The sequence below is a fragment of the Cynoglossus semilaevis genome, chromosome 16 (assembly GCF_000523025.1).
Source record: "Cynoglossus semilaevis isolate Cse_v1.0 chromosome 16, Cse_v1.0, whole genome shotgun sequence".
NCBI classification, from domain to species: Eukaryota; Metazoa; Chordata; class Actinopteri; order Pleuronectiformes; family Cynoglossidae; genus Cynoglossus; species Cynoglossus semilaevis.
The window spans coordinates 10,629,514-10,646,587 of NC_024322.1; the positions used below are offsets into that span (position 1 = coordinate 10,629,514).

The 17,074-nt window shown below is 39.4% G+C and overlaps 1 long non-coding RNA gene across 1 annotated transcript in view; it reads left to right on the top strand.

The window, feature by feature from the left end:
* LOC112488264 (uncharacterized) overlaps window positions 1-17,074 on the top strand; it is a 116,482-nt gene that overhangs the window by 9,372 nt on the left and 90,036 nt on the right. The window contains exon 2 of the long non-coding RNA XR_003052132.1: window positions 11,128-11,252. This is a non-coding gene — a long non-coding RNA (uncharacterized LOC112488264). The remainder of the gene's footprint in view (window positions 1-11,127; window positions 11,253-17,074) is intronic.

The window sequence follows — 17,074 nt, forward strand, 5'->3', positions numbered from 1 at the left end:
ACTTTATTATATTTGGCAGACTTCCCCATGTCTACAACAAACTTAGTTCTTGTTCTGCCTTCTTGAGATAACCATTTTTTAGTTGGTTAGAGGCTTGGCTAGAGGTTCATTTCTATTTTTACACACAGGTGGGGTAAAAATACCTCACTCATTCTACTAGAACTTTATATGTGATTGAATTTAATATGAAAACTTATCCCCTGTAAGAATAATAAAAAAAATACATGCAGATGTTTTCAAGATTGTCAAAAACAATTTATCGCCGGCTGACCTGGAAACTGTTGCTCCTTCTGCTCGATAATGCCCCGAGGTCAACGGCAATACATTTAGCCTGCAGCAAATTATAGTAATTCCAGATCTATGATTATTATGTTAATTGATGCGTAAATGTTGAATGCATTGAAGCGTCTATTTCTTACTTCAGTTCAGTAAGTTCAGAAATCAGATCATGTCAGCGTTGGAACCGGTAATGATTCAGATGACGAGCAGAACCTTAGATCCTGGGGCTAAAAAGTATACGTTTTGCATTTCCCCTCCTTAAATGTTTAGGGATGCTTGATCTGCTGCGTGTATTGAAGTTGGCAGCATCCCGTGAATTTGAATTAGTTTAGTGAGGTGAGTCGGCAGGCTGACTTTTCTGCTTCACCTCTGTCTTTTATTGACTGCTTCAGGGTATTTTCTTTTTTACCCTTTTTCCTCCTCAGACTTAAATTTATTTTTGGTTTTATATATGCAGTATTTATACTGTATACAAACCCTGGCTTAGCCCTCTCTACCCTTTCACTTTTCCTGCTTTTATCTATTTCTTCTTTTAATTCATTTGTTCAGGTGTTCTCCATCCTTCCTCTGTTTCACCAGCCTAACAATGATCTTCCACAGAGTTTATTGAATATCTAACTTATAACAATGTTGGAAAAAAACACATAAGTGTAAAGAATAATGTTAGTATATTTTACAGATATTTTAGTTACTTTAGTTACTTTTCGTTTAATCCCATACATCCTGTATAATACAACAGTACAAATGAGTAAAAGTAATTTTAAAAAATTGAAATAAAACATATGTGCACGTTTAGCTCTGTAAATGCTGCTTACATATGACAGCATGCACATGAATACATCACAGAATTAGTAAATAGATCAGTTTATCGCTAATCAACACAGGGTGTCTAATTAACCTTATAGTTCGTCTGTAAATTTTATGATTGTGGAATCTAGCGACATCAGCAGAACATGTAAAATTTCTACTGGAAATCAAACAGGTGACTTGTCTCATTGCAAGGCACCATCCCTGCACCCATTGCCAGGTTCTATTTAGAATAAATACAAAAATGCATATGTAAATATACTGTTTACTTAAGGCAAGTAATAAAAAATGCTAAGTAAATTAGATAAAGTAACATTTTAAAGGAAAGGCTCTGAATTCACCTCCAAAGAGTTGAACACTTCAGCCTGTATTAGAGCGTTTGGCCCAGTGTTCCAGCACCTTGGCTCATAAACCCAGGGGGTTACATTGGTTCACACTCTGTAAAATGTGACTTACAGTACATGCTGGTGCAGTACAAAGTGCTTCAACAGCAAGTACAAGAAATCAATAGAGAAGCTGACATACAACCGGTGGGAGAAGTTTAAAAACCAGTGTGATATGATGGCTTTTACCTGTCCTGTCATCACGGGGCCTACAGAGCCATGAATCGGACCCCGCTCATTTATTACACCTTTGAGTAGAAGAGATACTTGGCCATTACTTTGCTGCTCTTTCAGAGTCACTCAGAGGGAGAAAAGGGTCTCGCTTTACTCATACTTGGAAGTGATGAAAGGTTTTGGAAACCGCTTTACATGAGCAGTAAAAGCTCGGTTCTGAGTCAAATGTTTATAGCTTGTTGGATTGAGGTAAATCCTGAAGGAGTCCATTAGCCAACGGGTGTCTCTCTCTCTCTCTCTCTCTCTCTATTTCCCTTCCATTTTCCAATTAAACTCATTTTTATTTATCATGACTAAGCTGTGGAATATTTAATGACATTCATGGATGAAATGAGAGCATCAGTTCCTCGTGTATTACTAGCAGCAGTAGAAGAGACCATGAAATGATTGCTAATGTTGTGTGACTCCTGACAATGTATGGAGTACGGCACATACAGTGTAATAGGAAATATATTTGCATTTGAATTAGGGCCGTCCAATGACACAAACTTTGACTCTGATTATTATGCTTAGATGTGGATGTTTGTGATTAATTATGATGGTTATTTATCACATTTATCACAATCAGTAATCGTGATTATTTGGGACAAATCAGAACAGAACAGAAAAACTAGAACAGCAGATGATTCTGTGCAGGTACAAACACACGCGCTTCAGACATTGTTTTGAAAAACAAGCGAAGTATCACTGAAGCTCTATCTGGGTTACTGGGACCTGGGTATTGAGATTGTATGTTTAAGCTTGATGTAGATAAAAGCATCAGTCACTTTCTGGCATAGAGTTAGGTGTGTAAAGGGCTTTATAGAAAACTTCTGCTGGCAGAGGACAATCCTCTTGGAACAAGTTCCCGGAACAACAAGCGAGAAACCTCATTACGATCTTTGACTCAGATCTGAACTCCGTGGCTCATATGGAGTTTGTTTTGAAATCTGCCATTTATCACTTCAGAAATAATATTAAACTGAGACCATTTCCCTCTCTGAGTGACACAGAAAATCTGTTGCATGCTTTTTTTTTTCTTTTTTTAAAGTTGAACAGACTCGGCTGCTGTGTACTCATAAATGTTATAAATCATCAAGGACCCATTCAGAAACAGGAGAAGTGACAGCAGAGCATTAGATAAATGAAGATGTTTCCTGATTTTCTTGAGTGGTTTTACGATTGATGTTCTACCCTTAAGACGGTCTTACAGAGTTTGACTAAATGACACTATAGGCAGGGTTCTTTTTTTTAGCATTATGTTTATTGTAAAAGATTTAAAGAGTGGCCATGTTGCCAACAATTAAGAGAAAAACTTTCTGTGCTGCAAAAAAACATTAACTTAGAGTCTCATGACTGTTGGAGATGGAAAATTGCTATCAGTCATGAGACGGGTTTTGAACCAATGACTGTTTAGATGCTCATCTAATTAGACCAACTCAGCTCAAAGGTCTGTGATACGAAGTCATTAACATTTTAACAACCTACAAATGAAACTCAACATTTCTGTGTTTTTAGCAGCTCAGTCGATTGCAGTTTTAATAACCAAATAAACGGAGCAGCTTTTTACAGATTGGTCTATAGTTGCTGGGAAACACGAGATAAAAAAATCTTTCATGCAGGCCTAAAGGCTGTAGGCTGTGGGGAATACACCTTATTGCAACAAATAATTAGAAACGCTGGGACAACGTCAGACACTGAATTCAAATTAAAAATGTAAAAAGAGAACGATTGGATCACAGTAGGAGGGGCGGAGGAGGGGGTTCCGTGTTGTTTGTGCTACCCAGAGCTCTTTAGTGTCAAACCGGCTCAAACTGTCCAGCAGGGCTTTGAACTGAATGGTTGGTGTTTCCTCAGCTGTGTTGACATATGAGGTTGACAGCTGCTTAGTGAAATCCATCACATTTAGAAGCAATCTGGCGTGTCTGTGTGAGGCGTGAAATTTGATTTATGTAATCTCAGGCTCCGTGTGAAATCTAGAGATTTAACAGCATCCATCAGTATATGAAAATATGGAACAGCAGCAGCAAACAAACGCACGGCCTTTACAACGCAGGAAGTGCTAAAGGCAGAGTTTCATGCCTTTGTGGTGTTGTGGCACCGAAATTGTTGGTCATTGTGAAAGGATTTTTGCGTAGCACAGAAAAGTGAAGAACAGAGTCGCACAGGTCGACGGGTCTGTGCTCGATGTTGTGGCGAAAAGATTCAGAGGGCGAGGAAAAACTGCTGCTAAATTTGCATGACTTCAGAGCTAAAAGTGCTCCCAGCAAGACAACATTTTTCCACAAAAACACCACAGACTCATTTGCAGGACAACATCAGGCCTCATTTTGCACAAATTACAAAAAATGTGGCTCCATGCAACAAGTGTTTTGGTGTGTCTGCCTGGCCTCGCTTAAGTCTAGATCTGTCTCCCATTTGCAGTGTCTGGCACATCATTTTCAATTATACAATGGTGACGGTGGACTGTTGTGCTGCACAAGTCTCACAGCAGGACTGGGCAGGAATTCCACATCAACAGCACACTCAGGTCTCAATAAATTAAAGGTGGAATTAAAAAATGGTGGTGGTGTGGGGGTCTTAACCTCTGGTAAACGTTTTGTTCCAACATTTGGGAGAGTTTGCAGGTTAAAATATCTTAAATGTTGTGGTGTTAATCAGTGGATTAAAAGCTTAAATACATGTTTTCTGTGGGGATAAGATTCCTGCTTACCTTATTGTTCCATAATCCATCATAGTGATTATCACATCTGCCTTACACATAAAAGGTCCTGGGTTCGAGCACCACCAGAGGAATCACATACTTAATGCTGCCGGGGTTGCAAATACTCAAACCTGAAATGTCCGCATTGTGGGACCAATAAGGGACTTTATTTATTGTTGTTGTTACCTCTATAGACATATTAAAAGATAAAACCACTCAAATCATGCACAAACCTGCGTACACACAAACACAGACAATTACAGGCCAAACCCACTGGTCTGGTGTTGACTCAGGCTCCTGAGGTGTGTTGATTCAGAACAACATAAGACACAAACACAAACCCTGAGCAAAGTAACACCAGAACCACTAGTGTAACACGTAGTCTTACAACAATTTTTTTGGTTAAATGAAATGTTTTTTTTTTTAATTATTAGTCCATTGTTCAAAACTTCCTCTCACCCAGGAATGGGTTAAATACAGAGGACCAATGAGAGTCATTCTTCACTTCACACAGCAAAATTTGGCAGTAGACCATATGAAATATACACAAATGGTGCTGTGTACATTTACTGTTAATATGTTTGATCTGTTCATATACATTATCATTGGTGTTGTTTTAAAAAGAAAAACCCATTGGACACAATCAGCAAAAAAAAAAAAGTTCTGTAAACTAAAATTCCATTTTGATGTGTCGTGTCAATGATGTCTTGTGTGACAAATTGGATTACTTTGCACACAGCCATTCCTATGACTGGAAAGTGATTGTTTTGGTTTAAAGTAATCAAATAATATACTCATAACTATGACTGAACAAATAAACTATGTTCAGGCAGAGTTCACTGGGTGGAGAGGCGTGTAAGGAGAGATCTTTGAAAGAAGATCAGCGTCAGTGAAAAGGAACGTTTTCTCTGGAGTTGAAAAAAACTACAGTTGTCTTCAGGACTGAATGGAATGGTCAGAGTGAGAGAGGAGCAGATCAGAGGAGCAGCTAACGAGGGAGTTTGGACCGAGCAGGTCAGAGTCAGAGCTGTGAGGCAGTGGGAGTCGAGAGAAGCATCATGGATGTGGTGAAAGAAACGAAGAGTTGTAGAACGGTGGAGGGGGGGGCGGGGTGACCCCTGGTCGGAGCAGCAGGAGAAAAAGAATCACACGGAAGAATTGTACCTACAGTTTAGTTCAGTTCACCAGACCACAGATGCTTTAGTTTCCGTATCAATTTCATGCAGACGTTTGCGGTGTTTGGTACGGACACACCCAAATACAAAGACTAACGAGCTGCATCTTTGATAAAGTCCAGAAAACTAATCAAAAAACCACTTTCGGTATTTTTTTATGTTTTTTCTACATTCATTTTTAAACGATCAAAAATGGTAGAAAAAAAAGTTGGCAAACATTAGCTTCTTTAGCATTTTCTCATATATACTGTGTGGAAACAATCATACCTTGGCTTCAGCTGCCTTAAGCATATTCCATATGTAGCATACAGAAAGTCCCTGTTCTTTGTTAAAGGCTACATAAGAGACGGTCATTTCCCAGACAGTGATGTACTGACAATAATGTAACATTTAAAACAGAACAGACGCGAGGGTTGATTCAGTGTTCATCATGTTCTTTTCACGAGGCATTCTGCAGAGAGGAGAAATGATGCTGTGGCTAATATAAATGTAGGCCTGGTATAAATATAGGCTTAATGCAAATGTAACCCCAATACAAATGTAGGCCTATTACAAGTGTAGGCCTACAGTAATACAAACGTACAGTGTATCAGGCAATACCATTGTAAGTAGCTGCTACGTTTGCTGACACTGAAATTACCACGTCTTTCCAGCTGCTTTGTTGAATTTCTATTTTTTACGCGTTTGCTGACACTGAAATTACTGCTGCTTTGTTGAATTTCTATTTTTTACTTTTTCATTTTCTCTCCACTTTTGTTCAGTCCTACACCAGAGCTCCCACCGAAAAAGTGAGATTACATTAAGTCGACCCCCTTACTTGTCTCTCATAGGAGAGGAACATAATTACTGCGTCTGGGCTTTTGAAAGAGTCTCTCAGCTTTTATTGTATTTTTAGGAACCAATATTCACAGCAACACCTCCGTGCTTTTGTTAGCTAATGAAAAATGAGGGTTGAGTTGCATTTTTATCAAATCTTATTAGGGTTAATTCAGGTGTAATGGAATAAGAGATTTTCCCGTGGTAGCAGCAGGGATCTGCGCAGACAGCAGTGCTGATAAAAAAGAACAGCTCTCTGAGAAGTGTTCTTGGAGTAAACTGAAACATAGAGCCCTTAACTCCTACCTGTGTTTTCTAAATCACTTTTTCACTCCCTCTGTCAGACAGCCTCTGATGGGTTTTGGATTTGTCTTTTGTTTTCTGACGCCGCAGTCTGCTCTGTTTGTCTTTGTGTGTTGAACGTACAAATGACAGAAGCAGAGAATTCTGTGGTACACAGTCTGTGGTACGAGCCTCCCTGGGTCGTTGGAGGTTCCTGATACTCTGCCTGTGTGTGTCATGCTGTTCTTTATGGCTCCCAATTCAGGCTCCCTCTTTCATCTTTGTTCTCTTCTTTATGGTTTCTCCTTCCCATAAATATTGTTAACTGTTTCACCCTTAGTCTTTTTCTTATCAGCTTCGGTTATCTTCTCTTTATCTACACATGAGAGCACACACAGAGGAAGAGAGAGCAGGGAGGGAAGAGAGAGACATTGGGAAAGAGAGAGAGGAGATTAGTGCAGTCAAAAGGTTCTAAGACAGATGTAATAATTTCGAAAGGTCAGAATTTAAATCCCAAGACTTGATTCAGGCTTCTTCGTCAGCTCTGACAGGTTTTGTCATTTTATTAATGAACTTGTCAATAGTTCTGTTACGTTTCTTTTCATCAGTTTTTTAAGGTCACAGCAATCCTGAATTAAAGCCTCACAATTTGATTCCTCTAACGGAAACCACTTACACACCAGATAACACTGTTGGTTCTCAGTCATCCAGGTCATTTTATCCAAAGCTCTTCCATTGTAGTCATCTGAACGGTCTTGGTTCCTTGAGGAACGTTCTAGAGACACCTGGTGGATGAGCATCTGAGACAGTCCAGTTGCTTATGTCCTATTTAATTCAGACATATTTTTATAAAAACAATTTTCATAAAAATTCCCGTCATCTCAACCTGCGAGTCTTCAGGTCTGCTTCCTTAACCACCAAGCCACCACTGCCCAACGTGAACAACTCTGTTAAGGACCTCAATGGATCATCAGCAGGACAGCACTCACTCAGTTTGTTCAAATGACATAAACCCGTCTTCATCGATAAGTGGTGCTTCACTTGATTGACTTCTTCCAACCAGGTCTAGTTCATCAAGAAAAGAGACTCTACTGTCCTAATGCTCTGTTAAATGTAAGACGTAGCCTTTATAGGAAGCATAGCCAAGTGCAGTAATTGGTATTCTCTGTTATCTAAGGATAAGAGAGTACAATCAAAAGCGTAATGGATGTGATCCAGAGAAAATGTGCGTTTTAATTGTGTTGAGCGTTGTCTGTACCAACGTATTTTGGGCCAATGTTAATTGACCGTGGTAACCTTGTAGTTTACATTGGGAATCTGCAATTTGTTCAAAAGTCATTAATGCTTTGGTATTTATGCTCAAAGATTTTAACTTTGTTCTGGCAGCCACATTAAGTCTGAGCCCTGTTTGGTATTTTCTAGCACTTTACCAGAACACAGATTTTACTTTCTTTCTGCTTCTGTGTGTCAATTTCTGTTTTGGGAAATTGTTTTGTTTGCCAGACATAACAATCAGGTTAGAGGGGTTGTATCTATTTGTTCTTATTTTGTGTTTTGCACCAGAAACAGTCCAGCAGAAGTAGAAATAATGTCTGTGCTCATGACACATAGCAGTATCCACTACAGTGATCCCTTGCTATAACGCGGTTTACTTTTCACGGTTTCTGCATTCTGATTGGCTAAAAAGTCACTCCGCTTCTTTTCTGTGCGCCAATAACGTTGCGGTTTAATATGTACACGTACGTAAAACAGCTTGCCAAATTGACATTACGTACGTGCAAATTCTCTTGCAATTTCGAGTTTATCAAACCCCATAATGTCGATAAAACGCTCTGGACCGGCAAAAGTACCTGCGGTAGGGACCAAAAGGCAGCGGAAGATGCTGTCTATCGGTGATAAAGTAAAACTATTGGACATGCTAAATGAAGGTAAAAGCTACGCGGCTGTAGGTCGGCATTATGGAATTAATGAATCTTCCGTTCGTTTGTGAAACAAATGGTTGAGACTGTAAAATGGTTTGTTCGTTCTTTCTCTTCTTTTTCTGAGTATTTAATTGTAAAAAAAAAAAAGATTTCTACTTCACGGATTTTGCCTATCACGGGTTCTTTTTGGAACGTAACCCCCGCGAAAAACAAGGGTTTACTGTATATCCCATTAATACACATGGGGAGTTATAGAAAGAACTAGAGAGAGAGAGAGAGCGAGCGATGGCCTCACAGTTCTAAGGTATATGGTAATGTCTGTCATTTCTAATTAGCCACTTTTATCTCTAATGTTTTCCACTCTCCTCACACTCTCCTTCCTCCCCAGTCTGCCTCACCCCCCTCCGCTCTGATTGCCTCTTCCTATTCCATCTCATTCATTCTCTCTCCAGACTCCACTATCAGCCTATAACCTGAGTCTGACACAAAACAGATGTTCCTCCGTTCCCCATTTCCCCTCTCTATCTCTTCCTGCTCGTCCGTCCCTATGCACTATTCGCCTCATCTTCACCAACCTTTCAGTTCTCACCACTGACTTTTTCGTCCCTGACCTTTTCACCCACTTGCCTAGACGATGACTGTCCTCTCGTCTGATTTGCTCTTATTTATGCAGTGTATGCCGCTCCTTTTATTTTAGCTTGAAAAGAAGCATATGTGATGTTATGGTTTCCAGAGGCCGAGTTCTCAGACGAGGACCGTTGACTTGCTTTGTCAGCGACGCTAGTCATGAACAAACAAATGCTCACAGAAATCAGTGCAGTGTGTCTGTTATTTGATGTTGCTGTGCTGGAGTTGCTGTGTTGTTTCATGTTGACTCTGTTTAATTTCACCTTTTTTCCTCCACCTTTACTTTTAATCTTACATTCCTTTTCCTTTTTTTCTGTTGCTCTACTGAGACGAGACTTTGGACCTGGGTGAACATCACGTCATGTCCTGTATAACCATCTGTCCATATTCACCGTCCTTCTTTTTCCTAGGTAATTACCTGGAGCTACCTTGGATGGCCTGCTAACCAAGTGATCTTCGAACAAGTGAAGATGCATCTGCCTTTTTAATTAATTGCATATCTTTGATGATTCATCGCTGGCTTTTTTTGTCCCGATGATTCTCCGCTAATTTTTTCCATCCCATCACATCACCTAAGGCGCACCTACCTGATCCAAAATTGAGAGCGTCTCATTATCAATGCCACCTGTGTGTGTGTGGACCAATTTTTGTTGCCTATTTAGGGGAGTTTCTGGCATTGATGCTGAATGTTGTTCTAATGAGGATCAAAACCTGGTTCTTATGAGGCTGGTCTTTGTCCATCCAACATGGAGTGAAGGGAAGTAACCACAAAGTCTTAGCAAGAGTAGAGTGATTTTTTTCAAACTTAATTTGTTCCTGAAGGCCGTTCGTGAACCGAAAATTTCAAAAACTGAAACAATTATCTCCATATGAATCAATTAAAATGGATAAACCTGGTCCTGGTCCCGGGATGACTGCTTATTCAAAATTTTGTTTGTGAACCGAATTGTTTGGGGGATGACTGCTTATTCAAAATTTTGTATGTGAACCAAATTGTTTGAAAATGGAGGCGACCACCGAGGTTCCACTGTATTCATATAAGCTTTGAGGCCTTTGTGAAGAAATGTCTGCTCATCTCACAGCTGTTGTATAATTTATGTTTGGAATTGCAGGATACGTGCACGTGTGCATGAATGTTCTGTAAATCCTGTTGCGTTCGAGATTTACTGTCTATTATAAATCTGCAGTTTTTAGGCCATGACTCCGCGTAGAGGTGTGTTGTGTGCTGGGCTCCACCACATCACTGTTTGTTTTAAGAGGCCCAACCATTGGTCTGACACGGAATTTATTCAATCTGTTGAAAGTTCAAGTGTTTCACTCTTAAATCACGGAGTTGCAATGACAAAAGAATCCCTCCCCTCAGTAATATTCCCAGACACCGTTCCCTCCTCATAAATTCCGATGTCCTATCAGCCTCGTTCTATTCATTTTCTAGCAGAAGGAACTTTGGTGAGGACTTTCATGGTGCTGGGATTTTCCAAATCCACCAAGACATCATTTGACGAACAAAGCACCGTTATACTGGCCTCTAGTTACCAGCGTCTTCATCATCGCTTTCACAACAGAGACATGATAAATAACTGAAATGAGCCTCTCGGGCTAAGCTTCCTACAAATGCTCTAAATATTTTAGTTTTATGATGACAGCTCGTTGAAGTGTGTTCCCCTGATGTCTTCATTTGAATATAGCTGTGTATTAGAACGTTGCAGGATGCATGCAGTAGTTAGTTAGATAGTAACGCTAGTCATTTTAATATGGACAAAATGAAGCTCTTTACAAGTGGCTTCTTTATCCCAAGAGTTTAACAATGTTAACAGTTTTCAGGTATTTTCTGTTTCACTGCTGTGTGATATTACAGTTGAAGAGAACTGTGGTGTTGTTTTTGATGTCTAGATTAAATGTTATTATTAAATTGACAGGTTGAAAAGGAATGGCAAACCAACAGGACACCAGACAACAGACTGTGGATCAACGGTGTATGTTTGAGAACAAGAAGAAACTCCGAAGGACGTCGAGAGTCAAGAATGAACCTTGATGTCTGGAGGTTAGTACTCTATATAAAAAAAAAACTTTGACTAAAGAAGTACGCAAACACTCCAGAGATGCAAGGGAATCCATTTTTGTGTGTGTATGTTCTCCGTCAGAAGTTACAGTTTATTCTGCTACTGTATTGAATATCTTGAGTTACCATAAGACTTAAAAGTTCGGAGCAAATTCAATATTGTGGTTGAATCTCATTTCCTGCAGCCAAAAACAAAGGCTGTGTTTAAGAATTAATTTGGAGGGCTGAAAACACTCTGTCGAACAGATGCACCATTATCTGTTTTCGCTCAGATGTTTTCATCAGGTTTGTATTTATTCATCGGCCCCTTGGGGGTGTGGACGTGCATAAACAAAGCAATAAAACAATGTTAAATTAAAAACAATAAATAGAAGCCAGGAGTTTTCAGCGTGATGATGTACTGTTTCTGAACTGCATATCCTTCAGTGTGTTAGTCGAAAAGACTGGACGTGTTTGTGTCTGAGCTGAATATTCATGTGTCTTTCCTGGAGAATACAAAACTGTTTCCAGACCAGCCGCTACATTTCCAAAAATACGAAGAATACAAATCTGATCTGTGGTTACTCACTGGATATTTACTCTATATATTTATATTTACTTTATATTTATATTTACTATATTTACTTTATATGTAAGAAAACACATGGAGTACTTAGGTGACTATTGACTGTAAATATGAATGTGATTTTTCTGTTCGAGGCCAGTGAGTGAAGGCCTGAGGCAGAAACTGCTGCCTAATGTACGTGTACTTCAGAACTTAGGAGCTAAGACGTCTGTGTCTGCAGGGTTGGCTGTAGGTGGTGATTGTGGATTATAACCATCATGACATTATTGGTTGTATTTTAGTCGACCACATGTAGACTGATGTCTGTTCTGCTTCTGCTAAGTTCTGTTGACTGCCAACAACAGAGTCTGAAGCTCATTTTACTTTTCATGGACAGTACCATGTACCAGTACCATGTAGTTACAATCGCTGAGGCTTTTATTTTCTTCCGAGTGCTTTGTGGACCATTGATAATGTGTGGTGTTGTATAGATGGTAGAATCAGATAGTGGTGAGCACAGACTGCTGAGCAGATCAGATCTTTTCAGCAGTAACAATAGGTAAATATATATATAAAAAGACAAAACTGCTACCATTAGCTTCCTCAGTTTTCCAACAATTGAGAGTAAAAAGACAAAAGGCGATGGGCCGAGGGGAGAAATGGACTCTATCGATTTCTCGGCGTTTGTTGCAGCTATCAATTTACACATGAGTTCATTTTAGTTTTTTTATTGCATTTTACCGAATGTTCTGGAAGCTGTGTTTGCACTCGACTACGCTCACTGTATCTGCAGAGCGATGTCCTTGTGTCTTTGAATCACATCTCTATAAGTATATGAGCTGCTGCTTTTGTGCTTGCGTGCAGTTTTTGTGTGTGCTGTTGTGCAGTGATCCACTTTTCAGTCCTGGTGAAAGTAGGGCAGCCAATGAGCCCATGACTCAGGCTTTTCTCCTGAGAGCGGAGACTCCCTGACATGACAGCATCATTAACAAACTGACCAATACGCCCGGCCAGGCAAACACATAAACACACACACAATTATGTTACCTTGACAAGAACGTGGGATTACACAATAATGGCTACACAAGGACAAAGTGTATAAAATGGCATTAACGTCTCACAGCTGACCTGCCATAACACACCCAGAGTCTGGTCTCAGCAGTTATTCTGTGATGGATACTGTAACCGTTTGTCTTCCCTGGTGAAACAATTTGACTCTGAGGTCACTGACTCTCCACTGAGCTCTGATTAATGATGACGTGAACTTATTTGATCTCAGTCAGTTTTCACTGTAATTTTCTTAATTTGAATGATTCTGGCTCTTAATTATATTTGTTTATTCTTGTCTGGTTTAGTTAATCTTATGAAAATGTATGACTTATGGGAACGTAGATTTCAGCACGACAGATGAAAAACCAAGACTGTGAATCAGTAAAGATGCATCTGGGCTCTGACCTTGGAAATGCGTGTTCCACCTACTTTAATCCTGACTAGCATGTGTCCTATGGCAGTGGGAATATTATGACTCAACTTGGCTTTTCACTCTAGAGCACTTACCCCGTTTGCATTGAGCAGCTGACAGTTGTTTTGCATGTTGTCATTTCAATTGCAAATGTGTTTGTTACTTAAGTGGCTTCTGGACAAAGAAGATGCAGATGAACCTTTTGCACTGTCCCTTTATTTGTCCATACCTGAATGTTTACCCATGACAGCAGGTATGACATCGATTAAATGTGGATCCAAGATGGTCTTAAGGTGGGACAATGGTCGTTCAACCTTTAAATACCATTGTAGTAGTGCCCAGCACGTGTTAAACCTGTACTATTTTGAAATCCAACAATCGATTTTTACATCTGTCCTTTTGAGGCACTGTTTAGGTGGGGAAGGAAGTCAAGGCTTTAGAGATCTGTGGTAGATTTGCACCATGTCAGCTAGTTGAAAATTTCAGAAAGGCACTATAGGAAATTCACAATCATAATTTTCCCTGCTCTGCTTATAAAGCATTTCCTCAACGCGGTGCTGAAGTCACTGCCAAAGGAGGTAAAACACATAAAATACTGTATTGAAGAAATGGGCCCCGGTTTTCCTCGGCTTTTAGACAGGTCTTTTTCCTCTGAGTCGACAAAAGCTCACATCCCTGCTGAAACTTTACATTTCAGCTAAGTGTTTTTATGATCCACTAATGGCTTCAGACCGTAGTGTAAACTCAGCCTGCTGTGAGAGCCGGGCTCCCTCTGTGAGGTACAGTGTGTGACATAAGATTGTGTTTGTGAGCGTCTGCTGCTGACAGAAAGGCCTCACTCAGTCAAAGCCTGTGTCGATAGACTGCTATAATATCACATACAGTTGCCTTCTATACAACCAGACGCGGTGCAGGGTGTTGGTGCGATCTATCTGTTCATCAGCAGGAGTTTGGTGGTGTGTGTGCACGTGTTTATGGAGTCCGTTCGTGCACATCTGCTTCTTGTTACAGGTTCTTGTATTAAAGCTCATATTTTCAGACACCATCTGTGTTCCCATTAAGTCATGCCTGTGAAATCTAGATGACAGCAGCTGACTGAGGACCCTTTTATGACACAGAATTGGAGATCCAAAAACTCCTCCCACACACTCCAGACTAATTTCTGCTCTCCCTTTTGCTGATTAATTCACATGTTATTTGTTAGTGACGTGTAGCTTAAAAAAAACCCCAAAAAAATAAAAACCCATCAACCTGTCTTTACTGTATGGGAACCGATTACATCAGATATCAGGCATGCCTTTGAATATGAATATAATATGTTGTTTGTTTGTAACTTGTTTGCACAGTGTTAAGTTTTAAAATGTGGATTTCTTTTTCTTCAACTACTTTTACAAACAAAATTCCACCATAAACCAAAATTCTTTGTGGAACGTTTTTACATCGTAACCAGAATGTAGTCAATCCTATAATTTTTGCTTTGTGGATCTGTGATGAAAAGGCAAAAACAGAAGTAATTTCTTCACGTTTTGTTCATGGCAGTTATGAATACTCCCAATAAATACAGAATTCCAAACAAATAATAATAAAAACAAAATATATAGTTTACCTTGAGCTTGACTCCCCCGATTTCTTCATTCTTTTCTTTCTATAATCAGTAGCAGACACTGTTTTGAAGCAAATCTTCTGCCTGAGTGCGTATTGTTTTGTAGCATAACCTAATTAAATATTTTTACAGGGGCGAAAAGTACCTGTCTACTCTATACTTCCTCTCCATACTCTATAAAACACCACAGACGAGTCCCTGCCTGTCTTCTATTTAAGAGGAAAATCAGAGCGCACAGAAACAGATGACAGGCGAGTGTCTGCTCGCTCCTCTCTGCCATACAAACATGAAAGCTGCATGGACCTTCACATGTGTCCCTTCATTTGCCAGAGTTAGCTGGCATGACTAATACGTGATGACACTGGAGATGAAATTGGCCGAAACACTAGCAGATGTGGCAGTGTTTCCCATTAGACGGTGCGTTTTGACCAGGTAGAAAAGTGATTTGTTTATATTTTATCTAACCCGTGTCTCTGCAGCAGCTTTTCATTCAATCTGCTCTTTTAAGACGTTATTAATTTTATTAATTTAACTATCTAACTATTGCGAGACTGTGGGCCAAAATGTTAATGAAACACTTGTGTGAGTTGTCAAAATAAAATGCGACACACTCACTTTATCAGGTTTTTAGGTCATTATTAATGACGCTGAAACTGCTACTGTTCAATAAAGTTGACTTCTAGGATTACAGAGAGAGGATTTTGGGCTAGTGCCATACAGTGCTTAATCCTGAATTATAATAACTTAAAAAATAAAACATTTCAGATAAACAGAAACCTTTCCGTTGTGTGCAGCTGGAGGTGGCAATATGAGACATGTATGGAAGTATTTCCCAACCAAAAAGTATATTTACTGAAATATAATGATCTTCTAGTTGAAGAGAAACAGGACACGCTTGTTGGAGCCTCCAGGAAAAAGGAGGAAAAACAAAAATCCATGGATGTAGTAAATAAAACAAAACAAAACAAAAATTCACACGAATATGGTTTATGCAACGTTAGAAGTGACTAGGGAGAGGGTGATAATGACGCATATGATTCGCTGTGGTTGACCCCTGAGGGGAGACACCATGAAAAGATGTGAGAAAAGTTACATGGTCCTAATTAATTAAAACTGGAGAGTTAAAAGAAAATGTCATATTTTAGTAAAACATGTTTTTTAACTACAGATACACATGTCTGAAATGTGTGATTTTAAAACAAGTTGTTCACTTTGTTACATAAAACAAATGTGTCTGTTGGAAATCGACATTTTTAGCACAATGGAGCAGACTGTCAAAATTGGTGTTTTTAAATATTAAAAATTTGGTAGATTTAAATATTGGTGTAATTAAGTGTTAGTAGGTTTTACTGAACATGCATCTCTTAAGAAAAGATGTCACAATGGAGGGATGTGTTGCACCACTGTGAAGAGCAGAGTAATCCAAAACATGAAACACAAAACATGAAAAAGATTTACAGAAACAAGTGGCTTCATCAGAAGTGAGGCCAAAAGACATTTGTAATGTTTCTTCTTTTTCATACTGTTCCCATGATACTTGATGCAAACCATTTCAAATACAGAGGAACACTTAGTGTTCCACTTTGGACCTCTTCACATTTATAGACCTGTGTTCTTAAAATAAATTGACTTTAATAATGTTTGCTTTCGTAAAATGACTTTATTACAACCCACTTGCCGAAAAACTAACAGACTTCGATTTACTTTTCAACACCTCTGGAGTTTGTTAAGACGGTTTTCATCCCACTTTGGCATTGGCAAGTGTCATTAGACAAGAGCTTGAGCACAACTAGCTGCTGTATTCCACTTTAGCCTTAGGCTAACTGGTGGAGCGTGCCGATTGTTAAATTACCCAAATCAATGCCCAGCCCTGTGTTTTTGTCATCGGTTCTCTCGGTCTGAGTGGGCTCTGGCTGTATGGAACCATGTTCTCGCACCGCAAATAATTTAGTACAATAAATAAAACTGTCCACATGCAAACACAAATGTTTGGAGTGTTGACATTAATGCCAGACAGCTGTTGGTGCGCACACAGACCTCCACTGCGTGATGACAAAAGACCACAAAGTGTTGTGTGAAGCAAGATGGAGCCCATCCCGACTCCAACAGTACAAATGTTACACAAACAGTACCGACGTTGCACTTTTTTTTTAGTGAGTATAGCACTCTTTTTCACAGAACTGTTGTAGATAATG